The following is a 17,439-nucleotide window of genomic DNA, read 5'->3' as shown; positions in this document are numbered from 1 at the left end:
TCACTTCTCTGATCCTCAGTTTTCTCATCTGTAAAATGGGAATGGGCTTCCCACCTACCAGGGTCCCTCCTGGGCCGGGGTCTGGCCTGCCTGCCCAGTACAGGGGTGTGGAGGCCCTGCCTGAGGCTGCTTTTAGGGTCACCATCGCCCTGTGCCGAGGAGCAGCCAGTGCCAGCCCAGCCTGGCCGGCAGAGGGCGCTGCCACGCCGTGTAGACTGTTTCTGCTTTAGCCTGCGGGATGGGTGGCTCAGGGAGGCCACCAGCCCCCAGGGCTGTATGGAGCAGATATGCTGTCCAGCATCCATCCTCCTTTCAGGGGAGCAGTCTCACAGCTGGGACCAGGTCACAGGGTCATCCACTCAGGCTCAGGTCCCAGACTGTCTGGCGGGTCCAGGTCACCCCACCTGTGTGACTCCACTCAACCCCACCAACACTTCTGTTCCCATAGTGTGCCAGGCCCTCTCATACTCCTGCTGTCACTTAATCTCGAGGAAACGAGATAGAGAACATCACCCCCATGGGGAAACTGAGGCTCAGGATAGGCGAAGTGACTTGCCCAAGGCCTCATGGAACTGCGCTGAAACCCAGACCTCCAGATTCCAAAGGCCATGTGATTTTCACAGCACCGTTGAGTCTCTTGAACATGGGCACCGAGGGTTCGGCTGTTTGGGGGAAGTAGCATGGGAGGGTGTGTGGGTCTAGTTGCCCGGCAGAGGGCTAGAAGATGCACTTGCTCAAGCTGAGGTTGGTGTCACGTGGAGCACAGACAGGCCTGGAAAATAGATGCCCTTTGCAGGCCACTTGTTTGGGACAGCCCAGCCAGAATGAGCTCAGACCCCTGCGAGGCGTCCGTCCTTACCTGAGACTGAGCAGGGCTCCTGGGAAACCCTGATGACAGGACACTTAAGGGGGAAGTAGAGGCAGGGGTGGGCAGGGCAGCCCAGACCACACTCTCACTGTCCTGGCTGATTCCTGGGCCGGTGGCAGATGTTAGCAACATGGGGCTGGTGCCCACCTTGTCTCCCACCTCCTCTGAGCAAGCTGGTTTGAGCCCCTCTTCTGTTTCCCTCACACACGTCACCAGTGTGATGTCGCCAATCAGCCCAGATTTACCATCAGTGAAAATTCAATTCCCCCAAATGGGAGGACCTGTCTGCGCAAGAAACTGGGTCAGACACGCAGGGGTCTTGATGAGGGACCAGATGAGGAAGATGAACACATCCACGACTCAAGGTGGCCCAAGGTCAAGGGCATGGGAGACCTGAAGGTGGGGGGAGGCGAGTATTGGGGAAGCTCAAAGAGGGAGGGAGCCTCTCTGGCCAGGGTAGCCTGGGAGGACCTAACGCACAGACGGTCAACGGACAGAGCTTTGCGCTAGGAGAGGCGCTGAGCCCTGACCGAGAGGTGGGAGGAGGAACACAGGTTCAGAACCAGGGAGATGCGTGGTGGCTACGTAGGAGCCCTTGAGGGCATTCAGCAGGGATGAAACTGGGAAGGTGGTCAGGCGCCAAGTGTGGGGAGCTTCATGTCAGGATGAGGACACCATGGGCACATACAGCTGACCAGCAGTTCAGAGCGTCAGCAAAGCACCTAAGTCTCTGAAGCAGAGGTTGGTTCAAATCCCAACCCAGCCAATCACTAGCTGTGTGACCTTGGGTAAGTCATTCCGTTCGTTGGTGTTCTAGTTTCTCACCTAAAATGTGGTTAAATTACTACTTCATGGGGCTACTGTGAGGATAAAATGAATTAAACTGCAAGCAGCACTTAGCAAGTGCCAGGCTCATAATGGTGCTCTTACTATTACCTCATATAAATAATAACAACGGCTACCATTTGGGGAGCACATATAATGTACCAGACTCTGAGACATTTCCCTAACTACGTCAACTCTTTAATCTTCACAGGAAACCTCAGGGGTACCATCATCTTACCATTATCACACCCATTTTACAGATGGGGAAAGGGGGTGTCCTTGCATCTTACCATTATCACACCCATTTTACAGATGGGGAAAGGGGGTGTCCTTGCATCTTACCATTATCACACCCATTTTACAGATGGGGAAAGGGGGTGTCCTTGCCCACAGTCACAGAGCTGCAAAGCGCTGAGCCAGGCTCCCACCCAGGCCTGCCTGGCTCTAGGGACCTCTAAGCCACCGTCTCCTCTGGCTGCATCTTTCTGCCAGCGAAGGGGCCTGGGCTGTGCCCTGTGGTTCGTGGATCCCAGGATTCTGAACGCAGCTTTGTGGGTCTTGGATGGGGTAGGAGAAAAGTTCAGCATCCCCCACACACAACCCCTACAGACACCTCCCGGGGCCCACGTCCAGGAGTCTCGGTTTTAGGCGACACAACAGTGTTGCCTGTTCAAAGCAGAGCAGGGAGAAAGGCGTGGAGCCCTTAAAACAGTACAAACGTGTCCCTCGCAGCCGCGCCTGATTCTCCCGAGCCCAGGCGCGCGCAGACAGAAGTTGTGTATGCAGGATTTTAGTATTTCCTCTCCGGCTCCAGCCCCAATTTGAGGGCCTGTAAAAGCTTGAATGGCGTCCAGTGCGGCGTGGTTTGCCTAAGCTCGGCTCCCAGCACGGAGTCAGAGCAGCCCACACAGGGATGGGGCGCCCACAGGAGGCCCTGGGGGGCAGAGGGCGCCCATGCCCACGCCCGGGCCGCCTAGCCTTCCCCCAGCAACCCCTCACCCCCAGCCTGGGGCACTGATGGGGGTGGGGAGGCGAGGGCCGGACCGCGTGACCCCGTGCTCCCCCCTGGCCTGGAGGAAGAAAGGGTGAGCTGGGAAGCTCTTTCACTTCATAGGAGGTGGGGAGGGCTCCCCCGTGACTGGGGGACTGGTCCAGGCTGCACCCCGGGAGGTGGGAGGCTTGTCCAGTCCTCGCTTTTAAACCTGCCCCCGGCATCTCTGCCACTGTCTGAAATCACTCAGTCTCCTTCCCTAACTGGCTGTGTGAGACTACACAGCTCATTCGCCCTCCCGGGGCCTCAATTCCCTCACCTGTAAAAAGGGGCCGATGCAGCTCTATCTCAGGCCCCAGCCCCAGCCCCAGCTCCAGCATCTTGGGGTCCGAGGAGCCTGTGAGCTGTCTGCGCTGTAGACAAGGTACTCTCTTAGGAAGGGAGGACTGGCCCCCTCCTCCGGGGGCTGTGACCCCGCACAGCCAGGCAATAAGGGGAGGAATGTGTCTCAGGGCCAGGAAGGGACACCCCAGGACCCCCATGCTCAGGGGACTGGTCACAGGCCTTCCAGGGGTCACTCACACCCTGAGCACAGCAACCTTCGTGGACACAGCCCAGGTCACCCAGGTCTCCACGCACGGAGGTGTTCAGCCTGCCCTCCACAATCACTGCTCTGCAATTCCCTCGTGCGCATTTGTCTTTGAGGCTCTCAACCAGGGACTTCTCCAGAGGAAAGTTTTTCATTTTAATGAGGCCCAGTTTATCCATTTTTCCTTTTGTGGATGAGGCTTGGGTTTAGATCTCAAAGATTTTTCTCCTATGCTTTTTCAAGTTTTATAGTTTTGTGTTTAAGCCCATTTACGTCTACAATCCATTTTGAGTTGATTTTTGTATAAGGCGTGGGGTTAAGTGGAGGTTCGTTCCTCTGTCTGTGGATAACCAATGGCTAAAGGGATTATAAGAGCCGTTTTGACCATACCCAGTTTCTGCCTTAGAGCGCCACTTTTAGGTAAAGTAAAGGAAGCCTGGAGAAATTAGACAACTTTCCCCAAATTACTGTGTTCATCACGAGTGCCGCTTACTAACCCTTTCCCACTCTCTCTTTTCCGGGCGCATTGTGGGATCACTCCTCAGGGGTCCCTCTATGGTTGCGTGGGTCCTCGCCAGTGAGTTGTGAGTGGGAATTACACGAGTCTCTCCCAAATCAGAGCATTTAAATGCCATTTCAAGACCCTCCAGATCTTTCCTTTCCCTTTGTCCCGGCAACCAGCAAGTTCAAAATGGTGACCATCCATTAGCATGCGTTCCAGAGGGCGGAGAAATGGAACAGAGCCCGCAGTGGACTCACGACGGACATTTAGAATGAACAAGATATAAACTTTGTGTTTAAACCATTACACTTTTCAGGCCTTTTTTTACCACAGCATGACTCAGCCTCTCCTGACTGATACAGCCACCAAGTTGGACTGAGGGCCCCTCACTCCCCTCACTATGGACTTGCCAGGAGAGGAGACCAACCACAGAGTTATATGGACAATACAGCCCCTACAGTGCATTGCTGCTAGTACCCTCTGCTACTAGGGCACCAGGCTCCAAGCAGCAGCTGTCCCCAGGCCCCTTGCACCCACTCAGCTCAGAAAAGGCCCACAGGGAATTCAGCAATGGTGCTGTGTCAGATGACCCAGGGACCCCCTCCCCACTCTGCTTCGCACCAATCACTACCCCAGACACAGGGGCTGGATCTACTTCTAATGGCCCCCGTAAGGGGGGGTAGGGATAAACTGCAACCCACTGGGGAGAGTGTCTGGAATGGAAGTGGGGAGACACAGTGGGTTTCACAGTGTTAAGTCCAGAAGCTTCTGCTTTCCTGATAAAAGGGGATGGATTCAGCTGGCGTGACCCCTTTCTTTTCATCTTTTTGTCTCTGTTTTCTTTTGAATGTGGGCATGATACCTAGAGTTGTACCAACCATCGAAGACCATGAAGAAAAGGCCAAAGAAACCCTCCTACACTGTTGGTGGGAATGTAAATTGGTGCAGCCACTATGGAGAACAGCATGTAGTCTGTCATACAGAAAGTCAGAAAGAGAAAAACAAATACCGTATGCTAACACATATATATGGAATCTAAAATTTTTTTTTAATGGTTATGAAGAACCTAGGGGCAGGACAGAAATAAAGACACAGATGTAGAGAATGGACTTGAGGACACAGGGAGGGGGAAGTGTAAGCTGGGACGAAGTGAGAGAGAGGCATGGACATATATACACTACCAACTGTAAAATAGATAGCTAGTAGGAAGCAGCCGCATAGCACAGGGAGATCAGCTCGGTGCTTTGTGACCACCTAGAGGGGTGGGATAGGGAGGATGGGAGGGAGATGCAAGAGGGAGGGGATATGGGGATATATGTATATGTATAGCTGATTCACTTTGTTATACAGCAGAAACTAACACACCATTGTAAAGCAATTATACTCCAATAAAGATGTTAAACATAAATAAATAAAACAATAGAACTACCATATGATCCAGCAATCCTACTCCTGGACATATATCCAGAAAAGATGAAAACTCTACCTTGAAAAGATACATGTACCCCAATGTTCATAGCAGCACTATTTACAATAGCCAAGACATGGAAGCAACCCAAGTGTCCATCAACCAATGAATGGATAAAGAAGACGTGGCACATACGGGCAATGGCATATTACTTGGCCATAAAAAAGAATGAAATATTGTCATTTATAGCAATACAGATGGACCTAGAGATTATCATACTAAGTGAATTAAGTCAGACAAAGACAAGTACCATATGATATCACGTATACGTGGAAACTAAAGAAACGATACAGACGAACTTATTTACAAAACAGAAACAGATTCACAGGTGTAGAAAACAAACTTATGGCTACCAAAGGGGAAAGGGGGCAGGGAGTGATAAATTGGGAATTTGGAATTAACAGATACACTCTACTATACATAAAATAGATAAACAACAAGGACCTACTCTATAGCACAGGGAACTATATTCAATATCTTATAATAGCCTATAAGGGAAAACAATCTGAAAATATATATATATATATGTATATTTAACTGAATCACTTTGCTGTACTCCTGAAGCATTGTAAATCAACTATACTTCAGTGAAATAAATAAAGAAGAAAATGCCAAAGGAAATCTCAGAGTCGTTGAGCTACAGCAACAATGTTATGACAGCCTCCTCTTGATTTCTTGTTATGAGAAAAAGGCTCCCCTGTGTGTTTAAACGTCTATAACCAAGCTTCCTGCTACTTGCAGCCCAATACTTTCCTAACTGGTACAGTTCCTAGCGGGGGAGTTGGAAGAAAGGACTTTTTCTGGTTATCAATGCCTGTGCTCCTCCTCTTTCCTCACCCGGGGTTGTCTGGCCCCAGATCAATCCCGTCCCCAGAAGTTGTCCCCAATCAGTTCTGACTGCAGCAGGAGGTGAGATTTAAGTGCCCCACATCCGGGGCTTTTTGCACCTTTCACATCAACTCCAGAGTTATCTCCCCAAAACACAAACCTGAACATGGCGCTGCTCTGCCCCCAGATCCTACCACCTTCTCTCGGACCCTAAGAATGACATTCAGTTCCCTTCCCGGGCCCTCAAGGCCCTTCCCACCCCGGATTCAGCTAACCTTTGCAGCTCTAAATCCCTTGCCTCCTCACCAGGCACCATCCCCTTCCTAAGCCACCACCTCTGTCACCCCACATCCACCGTGGGTGGATGTGCTGTTACCCTCCTTGGTTCCCTTTGTCCACACCTTTATTATAGCAAGTGCACTTCACCTTGTAATTACTTGTTTGCAAATCTTTCCTTCCAGAAATTGTCAGCTCTGGGGACAAGGGTCAATCCTTATTCTATTTGTATATGCTTTAGCTTCCAGAATGGCTAGTACTCAAAACACAGCCTGTTAAATAAATAAAACCCCAGTGCTTTGGTTATACTTTGGATGTTAACTGTGAGCTTTCTCTTTGGGTCCTATATGCAGCCACTCTTCAGGTAACCTGTGAATTCCCCATTATAAGGAAAGGGCTTGCTTAGTTTCCTATTAAGCAATATTTATTGAGCACCTACCATGTGCTTGTATCAGTTAGCTATTAGCACAATCATGCTGTATAACAAACACCCACAAATCCCTGAGGCATATAATCATAAGCCCTTATTTGCCACTTGTTTTTGTGTTGGCTGGGGGTATCTGAAGTTGCTATTACAAACCCCATTTTTCAGATGAGGAGACCAGAGGTGTAGAGAGGTAAAGTAACAGTCTAAGTTTGCACAGTTGATAAGCAGCAGAGCCAGAAGGAAAACCTAGGGAGCCTGACTCACATCTGGATTCTTAACCATTATGTTGCACTGCCTCTCTGCTATAGACTGAATGCTTGTGTCCTTTCCTCCCCACATTTAATTGTTGAAACCTAATCCCCAATGTGATGGTATTTGGAGGTGGGGGCTTTGGGAGGTGATTAGGACATGAGAGTGGAGCCCTCGTGAATGGGGTTAGTGTCCTTATAAAAGAGGCCCAGAGAGCTCTCTAGTCCCTTCTGCCATGTGAGAACACAGGGAAAAGACGGACATCCATGAACCAGTAAGCCGGCTCTCACCAGACAGTGAATCTGCTGGTTTCTTGATCTTGAAAGTCTCAGCTTCTAGAACTGTGAGAAATAAATTTCTGTTATTTGTAATCTGCCCAGTTTGTGGTATCTTGTTGTAGCAGCCCCAACAGACTAAGACGCTCTCCATCTTTGAAAGCATCCCACCTCTATGCATAAAGAGTTTGCTCATTTTTTAAAATCACTACGTAAGGACTTCCCTGGTGGCACAGTGGTTAAGAATCCGCCTGCCAATGGCCAATGCAGGGGACACGGGTTCGATTCCTGGTCTGGGAAGATCCCACATGCCGCGGAGCAACTAAGCCCATGCACCACAACTACTGAGCTTGCGTGCTGCAACTACTGAAGCCTGTGAGCCTAGAGCCCGTGCTCCACAACAAGAGAAGCCACCGAAATGAGAAGCCCAAGCACCGCAAAGAAGAGTAGCCCCTGCTCGCTGCAACTAGAGAAAAGCCCGCGTGCAGCAAAAAAAAAAAAACCAAAAAACAAAGAAAAACACAACCTAATATTTCAACGAATGGATGGCAATATATCATAAGTACTTAGTCCCTACTGATGCGCATTTAAATTGTTTCCAAACTTTTGCTGTTACAAACAACGCTACATGAATCATTTGTGCCCAAGTCATTCAGCATTGGTGAAGTGTATCTGCAGGGAAAATTCCTAGAAGTGGAATTGCTGAGCCCAAATTATGTGCCTTTATAATTTTGAATGCTATCACTTAATTGCCTGCCAGCAGTCTATGGACTGTCCATTTCCCCACGCCCTTTCCCGCATGGTGCGTTAGCAAGTTAATAGCACGATGAATGAAAAATACTATCTCAGTGTTGTTTTAATTTGCGTGGCTTTCATTATGCGTAAGGTTGAAAAAATTATAATGTTACCTCATAGGGTTATTGTGAAGATGAAATGAATTAAGACAATTAATAAGTATCAAGTTCTTAGGACAGTACCCAGTATGTGGTAAGCACTTAATAAACGTTCATCACTATTAATATTATATACTGCGGGGGTGAGGAGAAGGGCGAGACACAGAGCAGTATGTATAATATGCTGTTATTTGTGAAAAAAAGTATATTATTTGTGAAAAAAGAATATATATGTATATATATACATGCACACACATTCACACATATATATGTATGTGTATATATGTATATATGTACTTGCAGGTATATATAAATTTTCTCAGAAAAGATATACAAAAGTAGAGAATGGACTTGAGGATACGGGAAGGGGGAAGGGTAAGCTGGGACAAAGTGAGAGAGCGGCATGGACATATATACACTACGAAATGTAAAATAGCTAGAGGGAAGCAGCCGCATAGCACAGGGGGATCAGCTCGGTGCTCTGTGACCACCTAGAGGGGTGGGATAGGGAGGGTGGGAGGGAGGGAGATGCAAGAGGGGAGAGATATGGGAACATATATGTATAACTGATTCACTTTGTTATAAAGCAGAAACTGACACACCATTGTAAAGCAATTATACTCCAATAAAGATGTTTAAAAAAAAAGTAGTAAATATTGATGCCTCTAATAGAGGAACTGGGTGCTGGTGACAGCAATGAGAAGAGATTCTTTCCTGCATTCTCTTGGTATCACTTAATATTTGAACCATGTGCACGAAACATTTATTCTCAAAAAATGCTGCAGTTACTGGCACTTCCTGTAGGAAGGCTGCACAAGTAAGGAAAAGGCTCCCAGCCCTGTAGCTTTAGCCCTAAGTCCCCAGGTGATACAACGCCTTTTGCCACCTTCCCACCCTTGCCTCTTGAGGGCGCCAGACTCATCCCTAACTGTAGCTCAAAAGAAGGTTGGCTTTGCCACAAGCTGAGGGACGGAAAGAGCTGTTCATTCTTCCCCATTTGTCCATGCTCTCCAAACCCAGTCATTCCATCCAACCCTCTCAAGGCAGCAGGAGGAAGGACGACGGAAGAAGGGAGTCTGAAGCATTTGCTGCCTTCAAGACGCCTGACGAAGTAATAGAAGAATTCATCGACTTGGGTGCCCTCATCCAGTCTCAGTGATGCCACTGACCTCCTGGGCAGGCAAGAGCCATCACCTCCCTAGGCCCGAGTTTCCTCAGAGTGAAAAAGGGCTACTGACACCCAGCCTACATCATGGATTTTAGGTTAAATCAAATAAGCAATGTGAAGCCACATTGAAAAACCAAAGCATGATGTTAGCCAGGCATACAGAACGTGGGAGTGGAGTGCAACAGTGAGTGTTCCTGATCTGTCACCAAAGAGAGAGGCCACTCCCCAGGGCATCTTTTCCCAGAACAGACTCCAACATCGGAGCCCTCTTCTCATCCAAGAGAACAGAATGAAACACCTTGCCCAGACACTGTCAGATGTCAGATACCATGTCAAGGATAAAGAGAAAAAGGATGTAGGAAAGAGAAAAGCTGATTCCAGGTTTAATAAATGTCTGCGGGAATTTGGCAGAATGTACTGGAAACATCAATCCTTGATGAAAATCTGTTGATTAAAAACAATCCTCAGCCATAAGAAGGAATGAAACTCTGATACATGCTACAACATAAATGAACCTTGAAGACATCAGGCTAAGTGAAATAAGCCAGACACGAAGGACAAAAAATATCTGATCCCACACCTATAAGGTATCTAGAATAGGCAAAGTCATGGAGACAGACAGTAGAATAGGGTTACCAGGGGCTGGGGAAGGGGGAAATTGGGAGTTATTGGTAATGGGTTCTGAGTTTCCATTTGGGGTGCTAAAAAAAATTCTGGAGATGGATGGTGGTGCTGGTTCATTGTGAATGTATTTAATGCCACTGAATTGTATGCTTAGAGATCGTTAAAATGGTAAATTTTTGTTAATCCACAAATAAATAATCTCCCTCCAAAAAGAGGGGAAAATATCCCTTAATGCTCAAAGTGAACTTTGTGCAAGCATCTTAGCAGGTAATAAGACTAATTTGAAAATAAGGGCCCAGGAACAAGAAAACACCCAGTCTCAAGACCTGCAGTGTCGGGCTGGCACGAAGTGGAGGGTGTAGAGGGTGTGGAAGGTGGAAGGGGGCAGCGGGGCTTTCCAGGAGAGGAGCCCACCCTGTCCAAGCCGGTGTCATCTCCCCGCCACACTCCTCAGGGTTCCTTCTGGTCATTAGTGAGAAACCTCTGGGCAGTGACACCAGAATGCACTGTGGAGTATTTATAGTCACATAGATTTGAGTCTATGTTTGTATAAGCCGTGTCGTAAAATGCATTCTCATGTCACAAAAAATGTGAGGTCATTCATGCTAAAACGAATCCTTTTGTTGAATTCATATCGTCCTGAGTTTAAACAAAAGGAAGGACCCTTCAGCGGATGCCCTGGATCAGGGGAACCTTACCAAGCTATAAAAATTCAGACTCTGCTGTTCTGAGTGGGGAAATCAGGAAAGCCCCAGGCCCAACCCTCTTAATAGAATTCTGTCCAGGCGAGGCTTGGTTCATGGGTCATGTGTGACCCGTGACCGTTATCAGGGAGAAACGACATTATTAAACAGCCTATGAGAAGATGGAAGGCATCCACCTCAGCTCTGCTGCCACCTCGGTTCCTGAGGCAGGTGGAGCCCGAAGAGAAGGTAGGTTGGGGCGTGGAGGCAACTCAGGGGGAAGAGACGAGGGAGGAGTCCAAGACAGCCCAAGCGGTTCTCTTAGGCTGGGGAGGGGAGGTCGTTCCGGTTTGCTGAGCTAGCTCTCTGCGCAGGCAGGGGGCGTGGCCATCACGCTGGGGCTTCTTGCCCCTGGGGAAAGCCGAACCACCTATAGCACCCACCAGCCTCGTGTGCCAAGATCTGACTGACCTCTTCAGGGCATGACCACCCAGGGGCCTTATCAAGGAGAGAAGCACGTGTTAAACTACTAAGCAAAAGCTCACTTTGCAGAGAGTCTTCGTTAGGATAAAATTTGGTTGTTGTGACCGAGATCCAAAGCTTCCCAAATTGTATTCCCGTTCTGGCACACAGGAAAATGACAACAATTATATAGCTCCACTGGCCCAGGGATGGCTCTAGGCAATCAGTAGCTTCACACACCTGTAACCCACACACCAGGGAAACCCAACATTGGTGGGGAAGCTCTGACCTTGTTTTTTATTTTTTTTGCGGTACACGGGCCTCTCACTGTTGCGGCCTCTCCCGTTGCGGAGCACAGGCTCCGGACACACAGGCTCAGCGGCCATGGCTCACAGGCCCAGCCGCTCCGCGGCATGTGGGATCCTCCCAGACCGGGGCACGAACCTGTATGCCCCTGCATTGGCAGGCGGACTCTCAACCACTGCGCCACCAGGGAAGCCCCGCTCTGACCTTATTAATACAGATGTTTACTTCCCTGTCAGATAGAAGAACGAGTTATTATGGTGATTTTGCTCTATGGAGCTATCAAGGGCCCACACCCTGTCTTGTTGCTCCTCCATCCTTAGCATGTTGCCCTCATCTGAAAGATCCAGGATGGCACAGCCACACCCACCTTCCATACAGAGAGAGGGCGAAGGGGAAGCAAAGGCCCACCCATCCTCTTAAGAGCATGTGTTATCTGTGGCTGCATAACAAATTACCCCAGAACTTAGTTACTTCGAGCAATATACATTTATTATCTCAGTTTCAGCAAGTCAGAAGTTCAGAGGTTGCAGTCGAGATGTCAGCAGGACTGTGACCATCTGAATGCCAGCTAGACTGAGGCTTGAGGATGTGCTTCCAAAATGTCTCCATCGTGTGGCTGTTGGCAAGAAGCCTCAGGTCCTCGCCACGTGGGCCACTCCGTAGGGGCTTCTTGATTGTCCTTATGACATGGCAATTGGCTTCCCCATCGTGCTTATTACAAGAGAAAGCAAGGAGGAAGCCAACTGCTTCCTTGCCCTAACCTTGCACATCACACACAATGACTTCTGCCATGTTCTGTCCATTAGAAGCAAGTCACTAATTCGAAAAGACACCTGCACCCCGATGTTCATAGCAGCATTATTTACAATTGCCAAGGAAGCAATTGGAAGCAACCAATTGTCTTTGGAAGCAACCCAAGTGTCCATCAACAGATGAGTGGGTAAAGAAGATGTGGGAAGACATAAATATTGTATAACATCACTTATATGTGGAATCTAAAAAATACAACAAACTAGTGAGTGTAACAAAAAAGAAGCAGACTCACAGATATAGAGAATAAACTAGTGGTTACCAGTGAGGAGAGGGATGGGGGAGGGGCAATACGGGGTGGGAGAAAATAGGGTTATTATGGGATTACATGAAATCGAGTGTGTGAAACTTTTGAAAATTGTAAAGCACTATCGAATTTAAAGAATCTTTCATTCAATTAAAAAAAATCAGGAAAAAAAAAAAAGGCAAGTCACTAAGCACAGCGTAAACCTAAGCAGAGAATTAGACTCCACCTTAATGAAAGGAGTGTCAAAGAATTTACGAACATGTGTAAAACCACCACAGGACACATCCAGAAGATTGTACATATTCCTCTTCTGCTCACCCCCTATTGGCTAGAACTCAGTCACATGACCAAACACAGTCCAAGGGGAGCTGGGACGTATTGTCTTTGTGGTAGTGGCTGGACACCCGGTGGGTGGTCTGTTACTATGGAAGGGAAATGGAGCATGAGTAAAGTTTCTGCCTCCAAAGAAGCAAAAATGCAGATATGCCAGGTGAAAAAAGGACCCTGTGGAATATAATTTACATTCTAGGCAAGGAAGCCATGTTTCTCATCACTGGCATCCTTGAAAATGCTCATGACATATGGACGAGTGAAAAACGCAGGTTGGATAACAGCATGATGTCATTTAAGACAATTGATATACGCAGATCTCAATGGGCGCGGAGGCTGAGAGGTGATTGGATGTTTGCCAGCATGATAATTGTGGTTATCTCCACATGGCTGAATTACTGGCAGTTTTTTCATACATTTCTGTCATTTTTCTATATCATTTACTATTTTTGCCCAAAATAGAAAAAGACATAAACAATATTTCTTCCTATCCTTTCTAATCAACCCACCTCCCCCAAGCTGGTCTAAAAAGAATGTCGGTGAGAAATTCCTGGGTGTCCTGTCGTGAGTCTTGCTGGAGAATCTGTCAGTTCAGAGACAAGCCAAGCACAGGGCAGCAGGAGGAGAAGGGCCAGGAGTCTGGTTAGACCGTGAGGATGTGCCCGTGGGACATAGTACCAGGGCATGAAATCACAGCTGAGACCATGAGATCAGTGGTGGGGGGCATGCCGTGAGAACGAAAGTCAGAACAGAGAGTCAGACCAAAAGTGGGAGCCACCAAGGTGTAGTAGTGCCTGAGGGGATGTGCCAGGGTCTGGGCCAAGTCACAGTCCAAGCATCCAGGCTGAAGACAGTGTTCCCGGTTCCAATGAGCCCTAGGGAGCAAGAGGAAAAGAGATTTCAGAAACTGATGCTTGGTATGAGTGATGGGAGCCAAAGCAGGTTGAAAAGACCCCTGGAACCTCAGCCAGGGCACTTCTGGGGAGACGCAGCCAACTGGCAGCCCCTATGCAACCAGGAGGCTGCCGGGGAGCATGCTACCGCCCCAGCAAGAGAGGCCTCTGCAGGGCTGGTGCTGACTGCACTGCCTCCCGCCTGGACAAGGATGGGTGAATGGGTTTAATCTTGCCTGCCAGCTCTGATCTATGACTAGTAGTTCCCTGTACTCCTGGGTTGAGAAAGGTTCTAAGGCTAAGTCTGGGCTTAGGAGGAACCACTGAAGTGATTGATTGGTGATGTCTGCCAAGGCCCAGAGGAGAGAGTAGGCCAAGTGCCGTGATTCCAACAGCTTATCCTTCTCCGCTGGGGATTCAGCACCACCCCCTCTTCCCCCACTTGCCTGTCTCCCATAGTAGGGAAAAATTATCCATAATGCCCCCCCTTTTCACTTTGGCTGATTCACTGCTAGAGTTTCTATATACAGAGAGCCTTTTTATGTAGCTGTCATCAAAAAGCACATCCTAATTATAAATGTTTTTTCCACTTGGCAATACAACACAAGGATTTTCCTATGATTTTTTTTAATATCTTTTTTTTTTAAACTAACACGAGTACATTGTAGAAGAGACAAAGAACCAACAAGAAAAAAACTTTAAAACATCTTTAATTCCAAAATGCACAGGGGACCCCAGAGCATGTCAGGAAGTGGCAAACCAGGAAGATGTTCACTCTAGACCAATCACTCCAGAACCTCCGTAAGTATCAGAATTGTATGGGATTTTCTTTTAAGAAATGAGGATTCCCTCTACAAACTCATTAGAAAAGGTAAACCTCTCCCCCCAGCAACAACAACAAAAAAGGGGAGCAAAGACTATAAAAGAGACAATTCATAGAAATAAAAATTCATGAGGTCAGTAAATAAGAAGGATGTTCTTCTCTAATCAGTCAGGAAAATGAAAATTAAAACAATGAGATGCCTTCCCCCGCCTCCAGCACGCTGACATCGCACATTCAAGAGCGAAAACATACTGCACAAGCAGGGCAGTGGGCATGAATTGCTACAGCCTCTTGGGCAAGTAATCTAGAGTTGATTATGAAAAATAAAAACAAATCTACATGTACATTTTTTAGAACAACCTCACTTCCAGGATCTCCTCTACAGAAGTGAAAAACCTATAACATGAAGATACATGTACTAGGACATCTACTGAAACACCCACCTATTTGTTCAACAAACATTTGTTGATTAACTACCATGTACCAGGCACTAGGAATACAATGAATAAAACAAACACGCATCCGCGATCCCATCGAGTTTACCTTGCAGAGGGAGGAATCAATTTAAAAACCAGATACATTTAAAAGACGTAGCATGGAGAAAAATACAACAGGGAAGAAAGATGGAGAGAATGCTGGGGGAAGTGGAGTATGTGGGGTGGGGGGAAGAGGGTTGCCCTCGGAAACAGAGTGATCACGATAGGCCTCACTGAGAAGGTGGCATCTGATCCAAGAACTGAGGAAGGGGAGGGAACAAGTCATGGGGATATTCGGGAGTGGAGCATTCCAGGTGGGGGAACACCGACGCAAAGGCCAAGAGGAAGAATGGGTCTGGTGTGTCCAAGAACCAGATAGAGGTACGGGTGGTACAGGCCTTGGAGGCCACTGCAAGGACTCGGTTTTACTCTGAGAGGATCTAGCGGTCTCTGGGATGCAGATAGGAATTTGAAAGTCAACAGCCTACAAAGGGCATGTGTCCCTGAGGGAGGGAAGAGGGGGAGATTGTGGGGACTGAGGACCGGGCCGCAGGGCATCCCAACAAGCAAAGGAGGCTGAGGACAGCAACCAGAGAGGTAGAGAGCAACCCAGGGAGACTGGGCTCCATTTCAAGGAGGGCGGATGGGCTGCGTCAAATGTGCTGGCTGACAGGTCAAGTCTGATGAGGACCTAAGAACCAGCATCCTGAAGGAGACGGGCTGGTCCAGCCCTGACGGAGGACTTCAGTCACTGAGCGTGGGCACTTGTACAAGCCCCTCAGGAAGGGAAGTGGAAAGAACGGCGAGAGCAGAGGGGATCAAGAGGCAGCAGCTAAGCAGCCTGATGAGGGGCTGCAGGGGCAGCTGGCAGGCTCCAGAGAACAATGGAGTGCCCTGTGTCCTTGAGCTCCGAGAAGGGCGCCTCTCACCCAGGGCCGGGAGGAAAGCGGATCCCCGCGTTAATTAAGTCCCATCAGCGGCAAGTCGTGCTTGCCAAGCTGCCGGGCGGGGCCTGATCCAGGTCCTGCCTCTAAGGAAGCATCCAGGCCGCCAGGACAGGCACTGGCTCCTCGGAAAAGTGCTCATGCCTGGAGGAGGAAATGAGTCCCTGACCGAGAGCCCGGCCAGAGGAAGGCCACAGCCCTGGGAGGAGCCCGGGTGCCTGGGGAGAGGCCAGGCCAGCGGAGGCCAGTCCTGAGTGAGAAAAGCAGATGGAATGAAATGCCTCTCCCTTCCTGCTGTGGGTGATGCCTGGTGGGGCAGGGCAGGCTGAAAATGGTGAATTTAAAATAGAGATGTGGCCACTCCTCATCGCGGTGCGCAGGTCTCTAACTACCGCGGCCTCTCTTGTTGCGGAGCACAGGCTCCAGACGCGCAGGCCCAGCAGCCGTGGCCCACGGGCCCAGCCGCTCCGCGGCATGCGGGATCCTCCCAGACCAGGGCCCGAACCCGCGTCTCCTGCATCGGCAGGCGGACTCTCAACCACTGCGCCACCAGGGAAGCCCTGAAACAGATTTTTAACTCAGCCTGGTGCTGAGTGATATTTTCTGGAGAGAGAGAGCTATATAGCTGGAAGAGGCTGTAGTCGTCATGTCCTCAAACCACATATTTTACAAATGGAGAAACTGAGGTTCAGAGAGGGGAGGTATTTGCCCTGGGTCACACAGCCAGTGAGCAGAGGGGCTGAGAACCAGCCTCAGGGCCCCTGGCACCTGTGACAAAGTGCAGACCAGGGGGTGCCTGGGAAATGTGGCTGCCACCTGAATCCATGTACTGAGGAAAGGGGGCTGGGGAGGGGAAAGCAGGAGACGTCAGAAGCCAATGGGCAGAGGAGGGAGCAGAGCAGAGGCCTGGCTCCCAGCCGGAGCGGGCTCTGTGAGCGGGGTGGGGGGAAGACCCTGGGAACAGCCTGGCCCAGGTGGGAGAGGGGGCTACAGGTCTGTGAGAAGGTGGGTCTCAGTGGGCTCAGGACCTAGAGGGAAGGGCAGACAGGCCCTGGGAGGGACGAACACCCTGCACCTCGGCCTGTGGGCAAGTCAATTTCACTTCAATCCTCTGAATACCTTCGGGCTGGAGAAGCTCAGGTACTCCCGGGCTTCCACTCCCTGTGTGTTCCGTCTGGCGTCCGCTCCTTATTTATTTCATGCTGAGGACACTCATCCTGTTTAATACTTTCTCCCTTGCCTGAATCTCTGCTGGGCTCTGCAGGACAACCTGGGCTGAAGAGGGATGGGCAGGACCCTCTGGGCTCACCCTGCAGCCCCTCACCAGGGCAAGGAAACCCCAGGAGCCCTCCCAGCCCAGGCCAGCAGTGCTGTACATCGAGGCCACAGGGCCTAGGTCTGTCCTGCAATGTGTAGACAGATAGACCTACTCTCTGTCCTCCAGGAGCCCACAACCAAGCCAGAAACATAGATGGAGAGGCA

Source organism: Neophocaena asiaeorientalis, unplaced genomic scaffold (assembly GCF_003031525.2).
Source record: "Neophocaena asiaeorientalis asiaeorientalis breed wild unplaced genomic scaffold, Neophocaena_asiaeorientalis_V1.1 scaffold114, whole genome shotgun sequence".
NCBI lineage: Eukaryota > Metazoa > Chordata > Mammalia > Artiodactyla > Phocoenidae > Neophocaena > Neophocaena asiaeorientalis.
The sequence above is the reverse complement of the archived record's forward strand: the minus strand, read 5'-3'. Positions refer to the sequence as shown.